The sequence below is a fragment of the Urocampus carinirostris genome, chromosome 8 (assembly GCF_059441175.1).
Source record: "Urocampus carinirostris isolate Australia breed hairy pipefish chromosome 8, RoL_Ucar_1.0, whole genome shotgun sequence".
NCBI classification, from domain to species: domain Eukaryota; kingdom Metazoa; phylum Chordata; class Actinopteri; order Syngnathiformes; family Syngnathidae; genus Urocampus; species Urocampus carinirostris.
Genome location: NC_142356.1, coordinates 44280478 through 44294562, shown reverse-complemented (window position 1 = coordinate 44294562; position 14085 = coordinate 44280478). Strand labels below are relative to the sequence as shown.

Sequence of the window (14085 nt, the reverse complement as noted above, 5' to 3'; positions counted from 1 at the left end):
ATACTGCTATTTCCTCAGTTTTTCAAAACCTAAAGCGTCTAAGAAATGTAAACATATTTTTCCTGGTATGGATCTTGCCCAGGGAATAATTTAGTGTTGAACTGCAACTGCATGTCACATCAACATTGTGAAAAAATAAATAAATAAATTTGATAAAAATTTATTTGCACAGTCTAGATATTATTTTCATAGTCTTGATGGATCTGAGGGAGAATCTCTGAGCCCTATCGTCCTTGTTTTAAAGCAGGGGTCTCAAACTCAATTTGCTGTTCTTGGCCACTGGAGTTAGTGGTTTACCTTTGTGCTGAACCTGGCAGGGCCTTTACCAATGCATGTGGCGAATGGATCTCTGAGTTAAAATATACTTAGAACCACTTGGCGTTGTTTTTAATAAGAATAACACCTGAACAGGAACTTGAAACCTGGACCCTCATGTTTTTAAACTACGATGCTCTACCAAATGAGATCAGTTTTTAATGTTTTTCCCTTATGTCTTATATTTTAATGTCGGTATGTCTTCTGTTTAACATAGATTTGGTTCTAGAGACTGTGGATTTAAAATTGAACAGGCTGAACTGGATGCTTTTCCTGAGGAGCAACTAACAAGAGCTCCATTTACAGAAGGCAGAATATTGGAAGCGTGCAATTGAACTGTATTTAAAACTGAAATAAATTGCTAAGCTATGAATGAAAGAGTTTTATTGGAATGGAGGAACATGTACACACAATTTGTTTTGTCAATTCAATTTTGCAAAAAGATGCTAACCGTAGCGACAGGTCTCAATCTAATCAATTGCTATCACAGACAATGCTTGCCTTTGAATAATTACCAGAATACCAGCAATATTACACAATACAAATCTGGAATGCCACAGTATAAAATGTATTTTACACTGCTATGTGTTGGGAATTCTCCATTTTCACAGCAACTATCAACTCATCTTTACTGTTGGGAAATTGCAGTCCTGTTACAAGAAAGTTCTTCTTGTAAAACGTGTTGGTTTGTAAATAGACTGTATGTGTCACTAATACCTTTTTTAACTTACCCATTGCAACATGTCATGGCTGCATTAGTTACTGTTGGATCCATATCCTCAGTATCAGATAATACTATCTGAAAACAAATTAAAATGACTGAAACAACACGGAAAGTACAAAATGGCAGCCTGTTAGTCTGTAACTGGCCTGTAACCTGTGCTGGCAGAATTGTTTCTGAATGTCCTGGTACATCTCTGAAACAAAATTAAAGTCATAAATTATCACATGACTGTCCTTCACGCCTACAATAGTCACATTAGAATAAAGAATGTTAACAAACCCAGCCATGGTACAAATTGGTTGGGTACCACCAGAAAAGGCCAATAATTAAATCTCTTTGACTCCTTGCCAAAGTCCTGATGCTAAAATGTACTGACCTTCCTCTCCAGTTTGGTATTTTGAAATACTTCTATTTTTTGGTTCAAAGATCTGATAAGAAAATCATGCATTTATAAATAAAATACAATTTTTAATAGCTTACATAACTGAAGGGTTCATTTGCAAAAACACAGCACCCTCTTTTTGTCTTGTTTTTATTTGATTTTTATTTCTGTACTTTGCATGTGACATCAGTGAAACCGAGTTAAACCCAACTGTTTAAGAAGACAACCTTATTTATTTTTAGAGCACTGACATATAACAGTAATACAAGAATGAGAAAAAAAACCTACAGAAAGAGAAAATTACAAGCAAAGGATGAATCTTTGAATTAGACAGTTTTTGCAAATAAACTCTTACATTTACAGTGAAACAATCAATCATGAAAGGTTGCCAATGTTGTCATAAATAAATCAATGAATACACTCACACACAACAGTATTAGAAAAAAAAACATGAATAATTTAGCGTGCCACAGTGTCAGCTTCATTGAATACTGAGCAGTCTGGAGATATGGTTCTTCTGCAAGTCCCTGTTAAATGTTGTAATTTTCTTTACACATTCGTTCAGAAGATCAGGTGCTTCAATCTATGGGTCAATGGGAGTGTTTTCCCTCTTACAGGTTTTAAATCAGCTCCATCATTGTCATTGGGCACCATTTATCTAAAACACGATAGGATACTGTACATTTCATACATTGCACGTCAGATTGCCATACCTGTCAACCTCCACGGCTCCATGCCCTTACATACTGTCGTGTTTTCCCTTACAAAATAATCTTACACCATATTTTTTTTCAAAATGTGTTTATTTATGTAGTTTAACATGTTATATTCAGATTCAGATTCAGATTTACTTTATTGTCATTCGTGTACACGTGTATACAGAACGAAATGTCGATACATCTGACCCGCACAGTTTCCTTGAGCGTCAGCCGGGATAGATAAGATTAACCATGTCTTCGTCAGAATCTTAGCGCAGCAGTCCGTCATCTCGCGGTTCGATGTTACTTCCAGTTGTAAATGGTCCAGTTTATTGTCCAGAGAGCCATAGTAAATCTAAACTGCTGCTAATCTGTACATCTGTTGGTTTTGTTTGACTTTTTGCACTACTGGCAGTTCTTTATAGCTAGCCACTCCTTGCACATCTGTTTCTCTGCACTATTGTACTTACAGTGTTATTGTTACAGTGTTATATTGTTACTGTTTACCTGACTTGTTTACCTGACTGCCCACTTTGCACATCTGGTTAGCTGCTCCTCTTGCACTATTTGCACTACTGTAAAATACTATACATAGCCATAATTATTTAGTATATTATTTGTACTCAATACTCCAACTCAATACAACATTTTATTTATATCTGTACATTCAAGGAAACTGTGCGGGTCAGATGTATCGACATTTCGTTCTGTATACACGTGTACTAGAATGACAATAAAGTAGATCTGAATCTGAATCTGAATCTGAAACTTATTTGACGGGAATGTAGCAATATGTGAAAATGGGAGAGTTGTCATCTGAATACTTGGACACCTGTTGTGGAGTACCACAGGGTTCTATCCTGGGTCCAAAGTTATTTAATTTATATATTAACGATATTTTTAATGTTTCAAAACTATTGAAAATAGTAATATTTGCAGATGACACTAACATTTTCTATTCAAATGATAACTATATTGATTTGGTAACCTGTATTAATCGTGAATTAATTAACCTAAAAGTATGGATTGATACAAATAAATTATCTTTAAATTTAGATAAAACCAAAGTAATATTCTTTGGTAATTGCAAGGCAAATCAAAATTTAGAAGTAAAAATGGATGGTGCTGAAATAGACACTGTATCAGAAATTAAGATTTTAGGGGTCATCATATATAATAAATTACCGTTTTTTCGCACTATAAGGCGCACATAAAATCTGATTTAAAAAAAAAAGCTGACTATGCGCCTTATAATCCGGTGCGCCTTATATATGGATCAATATTGAATTGCAAGGTCTCGCAACTAAGAGAAGCAACCACCGACTCCATTTTTCGCGTAGAAGAAGAAGTGCGCTGTGCATACTGGGAAATATTAAACAACGATTATGTTTTATTTGTGCGTTTGTATAAAGACCCTGAAATGGCTCCTATTAAGAGACACGCTTACAACGCAGAGTTTGAATTCAAGACGATCAGTCACGCAGTAGAACACGGAAATAGAGCAGCAACAAGTGGAGGAAGCCTGAGGATAAGCTGCGCCAAGTAAGGAAGACTAAACAAAGTTTCCGTCACAATAAAAGCGAGATGGCCACAGTTTGAGGACACACTTGAACAGTGGGTTGTTGAACAAAGAGCAGCAAGTAGAAGTGTCAGTACAATCACTATTCGAATGAAGACAACAGCGCTGGCACGGGAACTTAACATTAAAGAATTCAGAGGTGGTCCTACTTGGTGTGTGTTTACGTTTTACATTTTACAGTTATTATGTTATTACTTTATTGTTATTGTTTTCCACTTGTTGTTTTTGCACATTACGAGTGTCACTATATTGTGATTGCACTAACGTTTAATTTACCATAACAGTGTCAGACGTTTTTTTGCGTGTTGACTAAATGGAGGAAAAGTAAAATGTTATGCCTTGCTGTTGTTCAAAGATGTTAAAGATTTGTGTCACGAAAATGCTTTACCTCAGAGAAAATAATAAAACAGCTGTTTATTCATTTTGGGAGTGAATGAAGATTGTGGAAAGCTTGTTTGTTATCTATTAATAAAGTTTGACTGACCTATCTGACTGTTTTGTTGACATTCCCTTTAGCGCGGCACCATCTAATGGTTGCATAACGTAACTACATCCTCTACTGTAGCCAAGTCAAGTTAAGTCACATTTATTTATATAGCCCTTAATCACAAAAATGTCTTGAAGGACTGCACAGGATTCCAATTACAAAATTGCACAATTACCTGATCTTAAACCAGCATGCACTTATAGCGCCTTATAATGGGGTGAGCCTTATGTATGGAAAAAGTTTATAAATATATTATTCATTGAAGGTGCGCCTTATAACACGGTGCGCCTTATAGTGCGGAAAATACGGTAAGCTGGAAAACACACATCAGACACATACAAACTAAAGTATCGAAAAGCATTTCAATAATTAATAAAGCCAAATTCATTTTTAATTATAATGTATTGTATTTATTATATTGTTTCTCAAGTTCTGCCATACTTAAAATATTGTGCAGAAGTTTGGGGCAATAATTACAAAAGTTCACAAAAGACCCTTTTTTTGCAATTAGAACCATACACAGGGTAGGATATCGAGATCATACTAATATGTTATTCCTGCAGTCCAAATGATTAAAATTGGATAATTTAGTAAAATCTTTCACTGCACAACTGCTATTTAAGGTCAACAAAAACATAGTTCCAGAAATCATCCTTAAATTATTCATTTGGAAAGAGGGAAATTATAACTTAATGGGCTGTAATAAATTCATAATGCCAAAGGTGAGAACAACCAGGAAAAGTATGAGTGTGTCTGTGTGTGGAGTCAAACTTTGGACCAATTTACAAGATGAGATCAAACAATGTCCAACTATTCACTTGTTCAAATTTAAATACAAAAAAACATTACTGGCAGAATACAGGGGTGAAGAAAATGGGGGTATGAGTGATACAAGAGATTGGGAATAGTGTTTCTAGAGCTAACTTTGTTGTTATTGTTGCAATTGTTATATCATAACTATTATTAATAATATTATTACTATTGTAGTTATTGTCATTGGTGTATTTAATAGGGAAGCCAGGGGTAGACGAGCAGGATACGGGACAAGATGGGACAGACGGGATCGATACCGGATACACGAGCAGGATGAACAGGATACAGGTGAGGACGGGACAGACAGGATCGATACCAGATACAGGAAACACGAGAAGGATACCGGACAGGACGGGACAGACAGGATCGATACCGGATACAGGATACCAGACAGAATGGGACAGACGGGATCGATACGGGATGCAGGATACTTGAGTAGGATACAGGTGAGGACGGGACAGGCGGGCTCTATACCGGATGCACGAGCAAGATACTGGACAGGACTGGACAGACGGGATAGATACGGGATACTGGATACACAAGCAGGATACCCGACAGGACGACAGACGGGATTGATACTGGATAAACGAGCAGGATACTGGACAGGACGGGACAGACGGGATCGTAGCGGATATTGATTGCACGAGCGGGATACCGTACAGGACGGGACAGAGTCATAATGCTTGCCTTGCAAGTACAGAGGTTCGTTGACGACTGACCAGGAGTGAATGGAGTACTGAGTTTAAATAGGAGAGGAACCCATCAGGCAATGAGAAACAGCTGGCGCCAAACAAGTGGGCATAAGTGAGGGCAATGGATAATCGTGACAAACTTAGAATTATTGCAAACAGAACTTGGTGATATAAAACGAGGTTTGGCATAAATACATACACTGCATGATGACCGTAGTCAACAAACACCATGCTAGAAAACTACCAAAGTAAAACACGCCAGGATTAAAAGTTTTTGAAGTAGAGGTGAGATGTAGACAAAAGAATCCAGCCCTACCCGACCTGGGCTGTTGGGTATTCCAGCCTAACCCAGCCTAAGCCTGACCAATTAACTTGATTTGATAGACCGAGCCCGAGGCAGCCCGAATTTTATTTTTGAGGACTCGAGAGAATGAGGGTGATTTTGGTGTACTTCCCCCCCCCTGCCCTGGGCCCATTTCTTTGGTTTTGACGGTGCCAACCAGCACGCCCGCGCGGGCTGCACTGCATGAGAGGGGGATGAAATTTGTCTCGCGAATACTCCAGAAAAGAAAAAGAAACAAAGAACATTGACGTGAGGATAATTTTGCAGAAAAAGTCATCAAGAAAAAAGCTCGGCGTGAAACACAAACATAATGATTAACATCTTAGTCCCCACCTGAATTTTGGGTGGAGCTCGGGCCTGGGCTTAAGATCTTACCCCTATTTCAAAGCAGTGAAAAAGTAAAAAAAGACAAAATAGAAAGACAATCAAGTACTAAATCACTATGAGCACTGTACGCGTGAGTGTGGACTGGGCATTCGTAAAACGTTTAGAAAGGTCACCTGATTCAAAAGCCTATGCCAGGCATGTCCAAAGTCTGACCAGGGGGCAGGTATGGCCCGTGATCAAATTGTTGCGGGGCCGGTGTCATAAAATCAATAATATGTGGCGCCCCAGGAATGTTGACCGGAGTATAAGATACATTTGTACCCAAAAAATATCATTACTTCTCAGGATGACGGCAGTAGCCCTTTGGCCACTTTGCCCTTGGCTTTTTGTGAGAATTTTAGCCCTCCCCATTTTCGACATGACGACTGTGAAAAAAGGAAAGCTGACTGTGAAGGCCGCCGCTTCTAGGACAAGTGGAAATCATAGTATTTTTTTTCACCAAAATCCAAAACAACTGATTGTGGCACAAAAGAATAACCCCAAAATCCTCTTTGACACTGTATTATCGCTAATGAGGCAGCAAATTATTCCAGATAGTTCTACCCATCCAGCCCATGACTTTATGGTCTTCTTTAATAAGGAGATTCAACAAAAACGAGTTTTCTAAAGACCATGTATATACATCACATGTTAAAGGTCTGAAAATTATAGATGCGCGAGATGGTGTCTGTCCGGTCATTTTTTTTTACAGGTTTAGTGATCTGTCACTTTTTAATCTTATGCAGGTGGTGAGTATGGCCAAACTGACTACTTGCCTCTTCCAGGTTTGCTGATTAAAGGTATTTTTGGGGTCCTTGGACCTTCAGTTCTAAATATTATCAACATATCACTCTCCTCAGGTATTTTTCCAGTGGCTTTGAAGTCTGCTGTTATTAAACCTACACTGAAACTACCCACCCTTCATCCAGAAAGCTTAGGTAATTATAGACCTGTGTCAAACCCACCTTTTCTTTCTAAAGTACTTGAAAAAGTTGTGGAACAGCAGCTGAATGATGATTTTGTGATTAAGAATAATCAGATTCAGATTCAGATATACTTTATTGTCATTCTAGTACACGTGTATACAGAACGAAATGTCAATACATCTGACCCGCAGTTTCCTTGAATGTACAGATATAAATAAAATGTTGTATTGAGTTGGAGTATTGAAGTACTAATAATATATTAAATAATTATGGCTATGTATAGTATTATACAGTAGTGCAAAGAGTGCAAGAGTAGCAGCTAACCAGATGTGCAGAATGGGCAGTCAGGTAAACAAGTCACTGTACAGTAACAATAACACTGTAGTACGATAGTATAATAGTATAGTATAGTATAGTATAATAGATTAGTGTCATACTATAATAGAATAATCCTTTTTGAATCTATGCAATCAGGATTCAGGGCTAACCACTCCACTGAAACAGCCCTGGTTAAGGTGACCAATGATCTTCTACTGGCAATGGACTCTGGCGCTTCATCACTGTTGCTGCTGCTGGACCTTAGGGCTGCCTTTGACACTGTTGACCATAACATCTTATCTGCTGGAAAAATGGATTGGTCTCACAGGAACCGCCCTTTCATTGTTCAAATCCTGCCGCTCAGATAGGACGCGTTGTGTTATATATGGTAAAATGACATCTGAGCCCTTTAGTGTTACCTGTGGCGTTCCGCAGGGTTCAGTACCTGGCCCCTTCTTTTCAGCATTTACATGCTTCCATTAGGTGATATTATTCCTAATTATATTATCAGTTTCCATTGCGATGCAGATGACACTCAACTGTATCTTCCAATGTAGGAACTTAATATTGATCCATATATAAGGCGCACTGTATTATGAGGCGGCATGGTCAGCTTTTGAAAAAAATTAAGACTTTTAGGTCCGCCTTATAATGCGGAAAATACAGTAACCCTGCAAGTCTGCAATATCTGTGTTTTGGGGTGGCGTGTGGAGACACTGGTCAAATGCTTGTTTATGGAAGCCTTTCACATGTCTTAATAAAGCATTTTACATGTTATTTCATGAGATTTTCAGTATTGTTTTTGAACGTATTTTATTTATCTCTGTAAACGCTATCATTTGGTCATACACATACCAGCGTGTATGAAAGCATTTGACCATTGTACATAGAAAGATTTCTGTGCTGTTTATATAAGTGTCACATACATTTTTTTATGAACCAGAGCTTGAGTTTTTATGGATCTATGGAACCATTTCACACGTGTTTATGAGAGTATTGGTCAGAAAGGGAGTTATGTTATAGAACCTTGTAATAATTATTGCCCCTAAGGAGCAAGTTTTATCCTACACCTGATGTGCAACAAAAATAAATAATAAACAATACAATAAAATAGCAATCAGTATGTCTGTACATAAACACGCACAAAACTATACGTAAACACACAAACCGTACAAAAATACACACAAAAACATACCTTAACGCACAAATAGTACATAAACATATACAACATACGTAAATACCCACAAAAACGTACCTAAATACACACAAATGTACTTTATCACATAAAACATACGTTAACTCATAAAACGTATGTAAACACACAAAACGTACATAAACACATAAAATGTACGTAAATACACACAAAAACATAAACGTGCACCAAATTGTTCGTAAACACATAAAATGTAAGTGAATATACATAAAAAAACGTACGTAAACGCAGCCACAAAAAGGTATTAAAACACACACAAAAACAGACATAAGCACACTCAAAATTGTTCGTAAAAGCACAAAATGTACCTAAACACAGAAAACTTACGTGAATACATACAAAAACTAAGGTCAATGCATGCACAAAAACGTAAAAAACAGACAAAAACATACGTAAACATGCACAAAACCGTACGGAGCGCTCCGCTTTTATTCAGCAGTTACGGTAACGACGTTGTAATGGCCGAAAAAAGAATGACATAGATTCGCCTACTCGTTCTTAATAGTTCTGATCTTTAATCGGTTTTAGTCGTATTTTTTAGCAAAGGTAATGATCCGTTGCTTTTATCGTACTTCTTGCTGCAGCCTTTGGTACACAATTGTCAAACAAGCGGCCCGTGGACAACGCTGAGAGAAGCGCAAGAGAAAAACTCTCACTTTTTTTTCATTTGCTCACTTTTCTCTCTCTCTCTCACTCTCTCTCTCTTACTCCCTCTCTCTTTCCCTCCCTCTCTATTCGTCCTGTATTTCTTTCTTTCTTTTTCTCCCCCTCCTGTATCTCTCTCTCTCTCTCTCTCTCTCTCTCTCTCGCTTTTTTCTTTATCTGTTTTTTGCTCTTTATTTCACCCTTTTTCTCCCGCTTTCTCATCCTCTTTCTCACTCTTTCTCTCTTTCATGCCCACTCTTTTTATCTCTTTCCATAGGAGTTGTACTACGGTAGTTTTATTTTTGTGGTATTAAATGTTGGGTTCATGTCCCCAACATTTTTAATAAAACGCTCTGAAATAAAAGATGACATAGAGAATCGGTTATTTAGAATTAGTTACTTTATTAATCATCATTTTGAGAGCCCCGGAGATCGAGCTGTTACGAATCTCCTCCTCGCTTGCTCGCTAGCTGGGCTCTGAAGAAATCTCCGAACCTTCCCTCCTAATATTTAGTTTTTGCCCTGTAATACATGAGTCTCGATTTACTGAGGGGCGGGGATTCTATCTAACAAATCGAGACCGTATTCTAACTTTTGCTACGTAGAGTTAATTAGTCTTCTTTTGAAGGCCTGCTCTCCAGCCGATGATGAAAGGTGACCTCTGTCCTGGGCAAACTCCCTTCCTTCTTCCCAGGCTCTTTGGTGAAGAACAATCTTGAGTTATGGGCATGAACAGGTCAGGATGTATCCATTGGTATGTGAGACAAAAGACAGGCTGCACATCAAAAACAACTCATGGCCTTGAAGAGCAGCTTACAGGCTGAGAACTCTTCAAAATGGCTGAGAACACATATAACATATTAAATGTCAACTGTAGGATAAATATAATTATACAATCCTAACATATTTCTGCAGCATTTGTGCAGAATAATCTTTGTATATTTGCATAGTAGTATTTTTGTAGGGTTTTTAAAGTATTTCCAGAGTAGAATTAGGTAGTCTATCCGTAGTATTGTTATAATATTACTGTATTTTTGTCGTGTGTTTCTTTAGGTAGTGTTTTTACATTATATTACTTTTGAAGTACTTCAGCAGAAGTGTCTATAAAATATATCCGTAGTCAAATGTCTGTAACATACAGTGGCTTGCGAAAATATTTGGTCCCATTGAACTTTGTGACCTTTTGCCACATTTCGGACTTCAAACATAAAGATATAAAACTGTAATTTCTTGTGAAGCATCAACAATAAATGGGACACAGTCATGAAGTGGAACACATTTTATTGGATATTTTAAACTATTTAAAAAAAATCTATCTACCTTGGTCATATCCCTCAAGAGAGGTGACCGACAGCAAGACAAACACATACAATAACAAAGAAAACAAAAAAGGGAAAAAAATAGCAAAAACACCCACAAACATTTTTGGACCATGCCCAACCCAAATGCCCAAACACCCAAACTAGTCAGGCACGTCGGGACCCGAGTTGGTCATGCTTTCGTCCCTCCAGATGCAACAAGACACAAGAAAGTGGCCATGTCACTCTCAGGGTGACAAAACACACTCTTCTATTCAACGGCAGGGCCCAACAGCTTTCACTGGTTTACCCCTGCCGCATCATACAGGTGCCCTGCCCATCCCTTAGAACACGTCCAAACATCCCACTATCCTTTTACAACACCCCTTCCACTCATTCCTATTAACAACAAGAGCTCGAGCTTCCACTAGGTTTAGACCTCTTTCCTGCAGTGCATTCATAACACCATCCATCCATGTCAATCGTGGCCTTCCTCTTGGTCTCCTTCCATTTACTTTTTTCCATTTACTCTCTCTAAAGTACTCGAAAGAGTAGTGGCACAGCAGCTGAATGCTTTCATATCGGAGAATAACCTTTTTGAATCCATGCAATCAGGATTCAGGGCTAACCACTCTACTGAGACAGCTCTGATCAAGGTAACAAATGATCTCCTAATGTCAATGGATTCTGGCGCTTCATCACTTTTGCTGCTGCTGGATCTTAGTGCTGCTTTTGACACAGTACGCCACAATATCCTACTAGAACGGTTGGAAAAATGGATTGGTCTCTCAGGAGCCGTCCTCTCGTGGTTCAAATCTTACCTCTCAGATAGGACGCACTGTGTTAAATATGGTGAAACGACATCTGAGCCCTTTAATGTTACCTGCGGTGTTCCGCAGGGTTCAGTGCTCGGCCCCCTACTTTTCAACATTTACATGCTTCCATTAGGTGATATTATTCGCAAGTACAATATCAGCTTCCAACTATATCTTCCGTTGGAGGAATCTTCCACACTAAACTGTGGAAATTTGGAGGCCTGTCTCACTGAGATAAAAGAGTGGATGTCACTCAATTTCTTGCGTCTTAACTCTGAAAAGACCGAAATGTTAGTCATTGGTCCTTCTAAATGCCGGGACTTATTCGCAAAAACTGCTGTGAACATTGACAAATGTCACATCACACAGAGTGACTCAGTTAAAAATTTAGGTGTCATATTTGACCCTGATCTATCCTTTGAGATGCATGTAAAGCAAATTACTAGAACTGCCTTCTTCCATCTTCGCAACATTGCTAAAATCCGTTCAATACTGTCTCAGTCTGATGCGGAAACAATAATTCATGCATTTGTTACCTCCCGTCTCGATTACTGCAATGCACTACTCTCCGGTCTCCCGAAGTCCAGAATCAAGTCTCTTCAGCTAGTACAAAATGCCGCAGCGAGGCTTTTAACTAGGACAAAAAAGTACGATCACATAACACCGATTATGGCTAACCTGCATTGGCTCCCAGTTAGCCAAAGATGTGACTTCAAAGTTCTCTTAGTATTGTACAAAATCATACATGGACTTGCTCCCTCTTATCTTTCAGATCTGATCTGCCACTATGTCCCGGTCCGAAGCCTACGATCTGAGAGTGCTGGTCTTCTGATGATCCCGAGAGCAAAGAAGTCTTCTGCTGGTTCGAGAGCGTTCTCCATCCGGGCACCGGTGCTGTGGAATGCTCTTCCCCCTGAGATTCGATCTGCAACCTCAGTGGAAATGTTTAAATCTAAACTTAAAACTCACTTCTACTCCATTGCATACGAATAACCTACTCCTCTTGTCGGTTGAAAATAGTTTGTGTAATATAGTGTAACAATCTGTGAAGCCCTTTGAGACTCTTCGTGATTTAGGGCTATACAAATAAAAATGACTTGACTTGACTTGACTACTTCTGCTCTGTAGATCCTCTTCAACATTCGCTCCTCATCCATCCTATCCATGTGTCCAAACCAACCAAGTACTCTCTTATCCACACGCTTGCTCAGTTTCACTAGTACTCCAGTTCTGTCTCTCACAATTTCATTTCTAAATCTATCCAATCTTGTCACTCCTAACATATCCCTCAAACACTTCACCTCAAAAATATTTAATTTCCTTCTCAAATCTGCGTTCAGGCTCTACATCTCTGCACGTCCAGCACATAGTCATCTCCCAGTCCCACAGTCGGCAAAATCACACTCTCATACAGTCCCATCTTAACATTCATACTCATACTCTTGTTGCTCATCACCAATGTTCCCTCTAATTTTCCACGGGTCTGAGCGTTCACACAAAGTCGGTGAGCAACGCTTCAAACAACAGTGACCAACCATAATCCCAAGTGTGGCAAGATAATTAATTGTCCAAAACTTGACATCAAGTTACATTTCCGGCAATGCAAAATTATTTTTCTCTTTTGAATGAATTGACTTATGTACTATTGCAAAGGGTGTTACGGCCTACAAACGTCGTTTGTTCTTACAATTCTTTTACAAGATATCCATTTCTTTTTATTTCCTGATATATTTTGTCGCATTATATTAACATTTTTGGGGGCTTATTTAGTCGGTTGTAAGATACAGAACTGTACTTAATCACATTTTTTAGTGGAAGTACAATGTTGGCAACAAGATTCACTTGATATAATTGGAAATTATTTGAATGCAACACAAACTTTTTCTTCTTTTTTCCATGTTTTTTTTCTACTTTTTTTTATTCCTTTAAAAAAAATCTCATTGTGTTTATTTTTTCCAAGCTGTTGCTTTTTTCTTTTTGTTCTCTATTTACTTTTTTCCTACATTTCTTTCTTTTCTTTTTTTCCGGCATTAAAATTGTTTTTCCTTCTTTTTTTCCTCTTCCCTTTGTTTCTTTTTTTCTCAGCTTTTCACTACTTTTTCATTTTGGTATTTTTTTCTTTTATGTTCTATTCCCCCCTTCCTTTAAGTCATTTTGTGCATAATTTTACATAATATTTTGTCCTTTTGGGATTAAAGAAGCAAAAACAACCCGAAGAGCCGTTTAAGACCCAAAGGAGCCGGTTCCTTTTAGTGAGCCGAGCCGAAGAAGCCGGTTCTCGACAAACTGTACTAACTTTACTCAACTTTACTCGACTTCAAAATATCGCATTTAGTACACAACGTCAGGGGAACCCGTGTATTTTTACCTTCATGCACTGTAAAATTGACATAATTTGCTTCTTAATTTGTAATTTTGAGCCCTCATTTTTGTGCGCTGGCTAGATTTTCTTGTGCGCTGAGAATGTGCGA

The 14085-nt window shown here is 38.2% G+C and overlaps 1 long non-coding RNA gene across 1 annotated transcript; it reads left to right on the top strand.

Annotated features, from left to right (window-relative positions):
- The first annotated feature begins 4935 nt into the window (after positions 1–4935).
- LOC148361973 (uncharacterized) lies at positions 4936–12720 on the top strand. The gene is made up of 2 exons (XR_015851179.1): positions 4936–7337; positions 12387–12720. It is a non-coding gene; the product is annotated as an uncharacterized LOC148361973 (long non-coding RNA).
- Positions 12721–14085: the final 1365 nt, after the last annotated feature.